Here is a 6000-nt window from a genome sequence, read left to right on the forward strand (position 1 = left end):
ACACCTGCTATGTGTCAGGTATTGTCCTAACATGTAGGGAGGCAGATATGAATAGGACACAATGGCTGCCCAAGAGAAAGTTTCATAGTGAAGAAGACAAGAGAAATCCATGATGAATAAATCCATGATACAGCAGTATTCAACATGGTAACTGACGTGATGAGTTACGAAGGTGGCATCCTACAACAGAAAAACTATTGCAGATCTTGCTTGATAACAATGTACCTTTGCATAATTGATCATTTTCAAAGAGCTTTCACATGTCACTTCATTTCAGTTCAATAACAAGCCTAGAAATTTAAGCAAGACAGATGTCACTAGCCTCTACAAGTTGCTCAGGGTCACATCAAGTAACAGTAGAGATGGGACAAGAAACTCCACCTCTTGCCTCTTAGTCCAATGCTCCTTCTTTTGTTCTGACTCCACACCTCACCATATGACCTTGGACAAGTCACTTGGCATTTCTTTGTCATAGTTTCCTCACCTGTAAAACAGGGAGAATACCTGCAGTACCTAGCTAAAGTGACTTGGGAAAAGGATCAAAAAAAACAACATAAGTCAACATACTGTACAAATGTACAGCTGTACAAATGCAAGGTACACACTATCAGGCATGCCTTGTTTCTCTTAGGAAAAATAGGGTACAGGGTGCCAAAACACTGAATAAATGAACTGAGTAAATAAATGCTGGATTTTAAGGTGCATAAGTGCATTCAAGGTCATCCATATAACCTTTACAACCAATAAAGGCAAAAGGAACATATTTCATATTTCTGTTGTAGTCCTATTGACCCCCAAGGCAAATATCAATCAAGCCTGGCCAAAAAGGAATGTATTCACCTGTGCACCAGATTCTGTTAAGGATCCTATCAAACACCTGAGTTACAAGAAAGGGAGACAGGTTCTGCCTGCATTCCTCCCCAAAAGTGACAACAGGTAGTTTTTGCTACTCTGTCCAAAGAAGTATGGATACCCTGCCTGCTCCCACCACAGTTCTCATCTTTTATGCATCAGACATGCTCTAACACAGCAGCCATAACCTCATGTTACGTAAATTTAAATTAAATTATAAATTCAGTTCCTTAGTTAAACTAGTCACATTTCAAGTTTTCAATATCACCTGGTTAACTGCTACCATATTGGACAGTGCAGATATAGAACAGTTCCATCACTGCAGAAATTTCTATTTGACAGAGCTGCCTTAGATACTATACTTTTACTTTTATTACAATCCTGACTAGACTATAGATTCCTGAAGGAAAGGGGCTGTGTCTTATTTATCGTAATATCCCCAGTTTATATAGCAAAGTACATGTCATACTACAAGCACATATATCTAACTTAATATCTCAAACATAGCAGACTACTCTGTCCACTTCCCCCATCCCCAACACACACACACACACACACACACAAAACAACAACAAGAAACAAGACATCCTCTCACATGAGGGTGGAAGCGGATACTGAGTCCAGAGGAAGGAGACCTGCATTCTATTCTTAGGTGTGCTACAGCCAACCACGTAGTCTTGGGCAAGTTACCTATTTTCTGCATCTAAAACTTAAACTCCATGTACCTTAATTCTAAAACGTTTAATCATCTTGCACCAAAGAAAATCATGTATTCTATCGAAAAGCCCTTTACACATGTCAGGGAACACATCTGCTAACACTGATGGGTACCTCAAATTAAAAAGAATACATTTCTAGGTCTCAGGCTATCATGATTAGAGTCTTTTTTTTTTTTTTTTTTTTTTTTGTGGTACGCGGGCCTCTCACTGTTGTGGCCTCTCCCATTGCAGAGCACAAGCTCCGGATGCGCAGGCTCGGCGGCCATGGCTCACGGGTCCAGCCGCTCCGTGGCATGTGGGATCTTCCCGGACCGGGGCACGAACCCGTGTCCCCTGCATCGGCAGGCGGACTCTCAACCACTGCGCCACCAGGGAAGCCCTAGAGTCATTTTTGGTCTTTAACTGAGCATTGTAGTTTTTCACCTTTTCTGGGGGATCAAACTAGAGACTTAAACCTCAGGCTTGAAGATTGAGTTTCTTCCATGTGCTGAGGCCAGAACTGGATACTCTGCCCATATCTGATCAGAGAAACAAGGGCAAGTTTCTTGAGTATCTGAATTTAACATAAATTATCCCATCAGTTTCTACATTAGCCTTAGCCTAAAATTTGAGTAAACAGTACAAAACAGAACCAAGAAAACTCTTTCTATAACAATCTGTATGAGGTAAAGAATGTCATTACGTGAAATGTGTTTCTTATTCAGTTCCACATACTTTACCATATTTAACTACTATAAAAAATCTTTATTGTCCAAAAACCTCTTCATAATGACCTTCATACACATACTCACTCACTCACTTTTATAAACCTTACATGATTTTAAGATCAGCCAAGAACAAATATAATCTGAATTACCGGGCTGCCTTCCTTTATAATTTGTAAATATGTTGGGCAACAGCAGTTCAGGCATTCTGTAATAAATATATACTAAGTTTGTCAATTCCTCTGACATCAAGGTTTTAATCTTTATTAAGTACTTCTTAAGTCATCTCTCCTGGTAACAGGATGAACTATAGCCAACAGCACTTCCATCTACCAGTATTTACCAAGTACCAGCAAGGTAACAACATTTAGTGGATGACAACTAAACACTAGTTTGGACAGCACAGTGTTTAGTAGGAAACACACGCAAAGGCCTAAGGGCAATAAAAAGGTTTCTACTACAGAACTGATTGTATCTGACTGTGATAAAACTAGATATTAAAAATCAACCAATGCTGACTGCACATAGTCTTCCCTAGTGTCTCGCCCGTTGTAAGAACTCAATGTGTTTATTTAACTGCTGGATGGAAAAGTTAACGAACCTAACTAGAGTATTTTCAAGCAAAAAGAACAAAACTCTGTAGAGCAAGAACTACCAAACACTTTTTGCAAAAGTGGAAATAGAGAAGAATCGGTTTGCAGCATGCAGTCTGTGACATAAAAGGGACACAAACATTCCATTCAGTAAAACCTTTGTGAGTCTGTATGTCAAAGAACTGGGAGGAATACAGAGATGAGAAAACATGGCTCAAGTCGCTCACAATCTAGTAAAACAGACAGAAATACAACACAGAAAAATCACTGGTTAAATTCCATTATGATGATGCTAAAGAGCAAACAGGAAAGACCCAAGGTGGTTGGGAATGAGAGGTGTGAGGGTCACAGAGGCTTCTTGAATGCTGGGAGTTATGCAGCCAGAGATGGGAAGAAAAGACTACTTGCATGTGTGTAAGAAACAGCAGAAGTGTGTGTGTCTGGGCGGAGCAGGGAGAAAGCACAGAGGACAGACTAGGCAGAGAACAGCATATTCAAACAAGACCCAGAGATCAGAGACACTATAACCATGAGTACTGTGTATCCAGGGAAATTGCAAACTAACAGTTTTGCATGAGATGCACGCACTTTTAAAGGTCCAGCTGACTCACAAATCCTGCAGAGAAAGTTACTTCCCACCCCCAACAGGCTTTCACAAGGTGTGAAAGGTGTGAAAGGTCCCTGGGCCTAATGAAAAGATCTCTGCGGGTGGAAACCGCATTTTAAACAAACTCCCAGAAAATTCTCCTACACACTTGAACTGGAGAAACACTGAAACGTCTTACTAAGATGCAGAATTATCTACGGTAGCAGTTCCCAAACTTTGCTGCACACTGAATTCATGTGGGGATCTTTAAGAAATACTGCTGTCTGGCTTCCCCCACCGACCCCACTCCCAAACACGGTGATTTAATTGGCCTGGCTCTGCTACCTGGGCATCAGGAATCTTTAAAAGCTGCCCCAGCTGATTTCTACGTGCAGCGAAGTTGGAGAGCCACTGACCTAATTGTTAAGAACTTGAATCTCGAGTCAAATTTACCAGCTCCGTGACCTTGGGGAAGGAAGTCACCTAACCATTCAGGGCCTCAGTTGCCTCGTCAGTAAGATGGGGATAATCATCCTCCCTTACTGGGTTGTTGTGAAGTTAGATGGGGTGAACGTAATGGTCTGGCACAATGGCCGGCGTATAGTAAGCGCTTAACATGGGCTAGCTGTTTATTCTCATTATTAACTCTTCCTCCTCCGACAGTCACCGTGCAACGGGCAGCATCGTCCCCACAGGGCGACAGCCACTCGAACAACCAACCTTTCTGCTGGACCAGATTCTTCGCCAGAGTTGTCTAGCTCCGCTCCAGACCCGCCCCCTCCCCCAGGCTGCCAGGAAAGATCTTCGCCCGGCCGGGGCAGCTCTCAAGGGCCACCCCGGGTTTGAACAGACCCGACAGAAGCCGCCGACTCCACAGCCAAGCTCCCCCGGACCCCGTGGGTAACCCCCCAAATGAGATGCGCTTCCGAAGGGCCCTTGGAGCCACCGGGGCCAAGAAACAAGGCTTAGCGATCCCCAGACCGCCCGGAGGGGAGGAGAGGGGAGGGTCCGGTCGCGACGGGGAGGGCCGCCTGGTTACCTGAGGCGACGGGCGGGGCCCGCATTGCTGGGGCGGGCGCCGCCGCCGCCGGCCACACTCGGCCTTCCGCCTCACACCACCCGTGCCATATGCCCGGCGCTTTCGCTGCCCCGGCCGGCTGTCCTCAGGCAGTCGCTCCGTCCACCCGTCAGCGACTCTCCCAGGGCGCCCGGGTCGACGAAGGCCACTCGGGCCGGCCGGCTAGGCTCAGGCAACTTCCGACTGCCAGGGGCGGCAGCGTCAAATAACTCCCCGAGCCTAGAGGATTACTGCGCGTGCGCGGCGCGCCTGATCAGAGACTTGTGTGGGGCCGAAGAGGCGGCGTCAAATAATTCCCAAGACACGGAGCCGGAAGCTGCGCGTGCGCAGCTATCCCAGATCGCCGCGCGCGGGGTATAGTCCCGCCTCCCTTTCCGGCGGAGCAGGAGGGGTGAAGTGACGGACTCTCCTACTTCATCGCAATACAGACGTGGAGGCGGTCCACATGCGTCCCTACGAAACAGTTGGGACTCTACCTGTTTTTGATGCGGACGGAGTAAGGGTCTTCTCTGCAAGACTCTGGCTCCCACTCAGGTTCTAGGAATTTCTCACACCATTACAGCACCCTTCCTTTGAAATGTTGTCCTTTACCCGCCGCCCCCTTATATTGATACCATTATGAGCAATGTTCAGTTCCAGGCCAGATGTGTGTTACAAAGATGAATCGGACATCAGATTCAGAGCTTGTCATTAAGGAGCTGAGTCTGATATAGGCGATAAGACATTATTAATAGTAGTAATAATAATAGCAAGAGCAACCGGTTTGAGCACCTACAATGCACCACACATTTCGTAAACAGTACCACTTACAATCATTTGGTTTCAGCTTCAACGAAGAAAATGATAAATACCATTAGAGAGATACAGCTCAAGTCCCTTGTGAGTGTAAAGGAGGAAACTTGGGCTGAGAAAGAAGAGGAGGGAGAACCTGGCCTTGAGACTGGTCCTTGATATTCAGAGAGGAAGGGATCAGTGCTGAAGTCATGGTGTCTGAACAGAGCAGAATGGAGCAAAGAAGATGCTGACTCCTCCTCCTTACCCTCAGTTAGAAGAGACCATGGAGGAAGGAGTGACAAGGGAACTGGTATCCTCATGGAAAAAAAAAAAAATAAGAGTGTTTCCTCAATATTTTGTCTCTTCCCCCCCCACACACACACACATACATACCCAGGAAAGTAACTAGAGGAGAGAAAAGGAAAAGGAAGAATGTTCCAGGACAAGAACAGGCTATATCCAGGATACTTCGTGGATCGATGCAATACACTTCAATTAAACGCAGTGTGGCACATGTTGTAAGAGGCTCTCAATATTTATTCCAACCACTTATCCCTTGCCTTTCCAAACTACAGAGGCTGGAAAGCAAAACACACAGTTCCCACCTTTCCTTGCAGCTAGAAGTGGCAATAAGACAAAGTCCTGGCCAATAAGATGTAGGCAGAAGTCCCAAGGGACAGCTTCCCTTCCAGAA

General features: G+C 45.5%; 1 protein-coding gene across 4 annotated transcripts in view; it reads right to left on the reverse strand.

Annotated features, from left to right (window-relative positions):
• The window catches only part of RALGAPB (Ral GTPase activating protein non-catalytic subunit beta), a 101423-nt gene extending 96652 nt beyond the window's left edge, over window positions 1-4771 (reverse strand). For 3 of the 4 annotated variants that reach the window (XM_059036304.2, XM_059036301.2, XM_059036300.2), the window contains exon 1: window positions 4494-4761. The gene's annotated coding sequence lies outside the window, so the exon portion shown is untranslated. Of the gene's footprint in view, window positions 1-4493 lie in introns of all 4 variants that reach the window. The other variant, XM_059036302.2, reaches the window with a different exon arrangement.
• Window positions 4772-6000: the final 1229 nt, after the last annotated feature.

This window comes from Kogia breviceps, chromosome 14 (genome assembly GCF_026419965.1).
Source record: "Kogia breviceps isolate mKogBre1 chromosome 14, mKogBre1 haplotype 1, whole genome shotgun sequence".
Taxonomy (NCBI): domain Eukaryota; kingdom Metazoa; phylum Chordata; class Mammalia; order Artiodactyla; family Physeteridae; genus Kogia; species Kogia breviceps.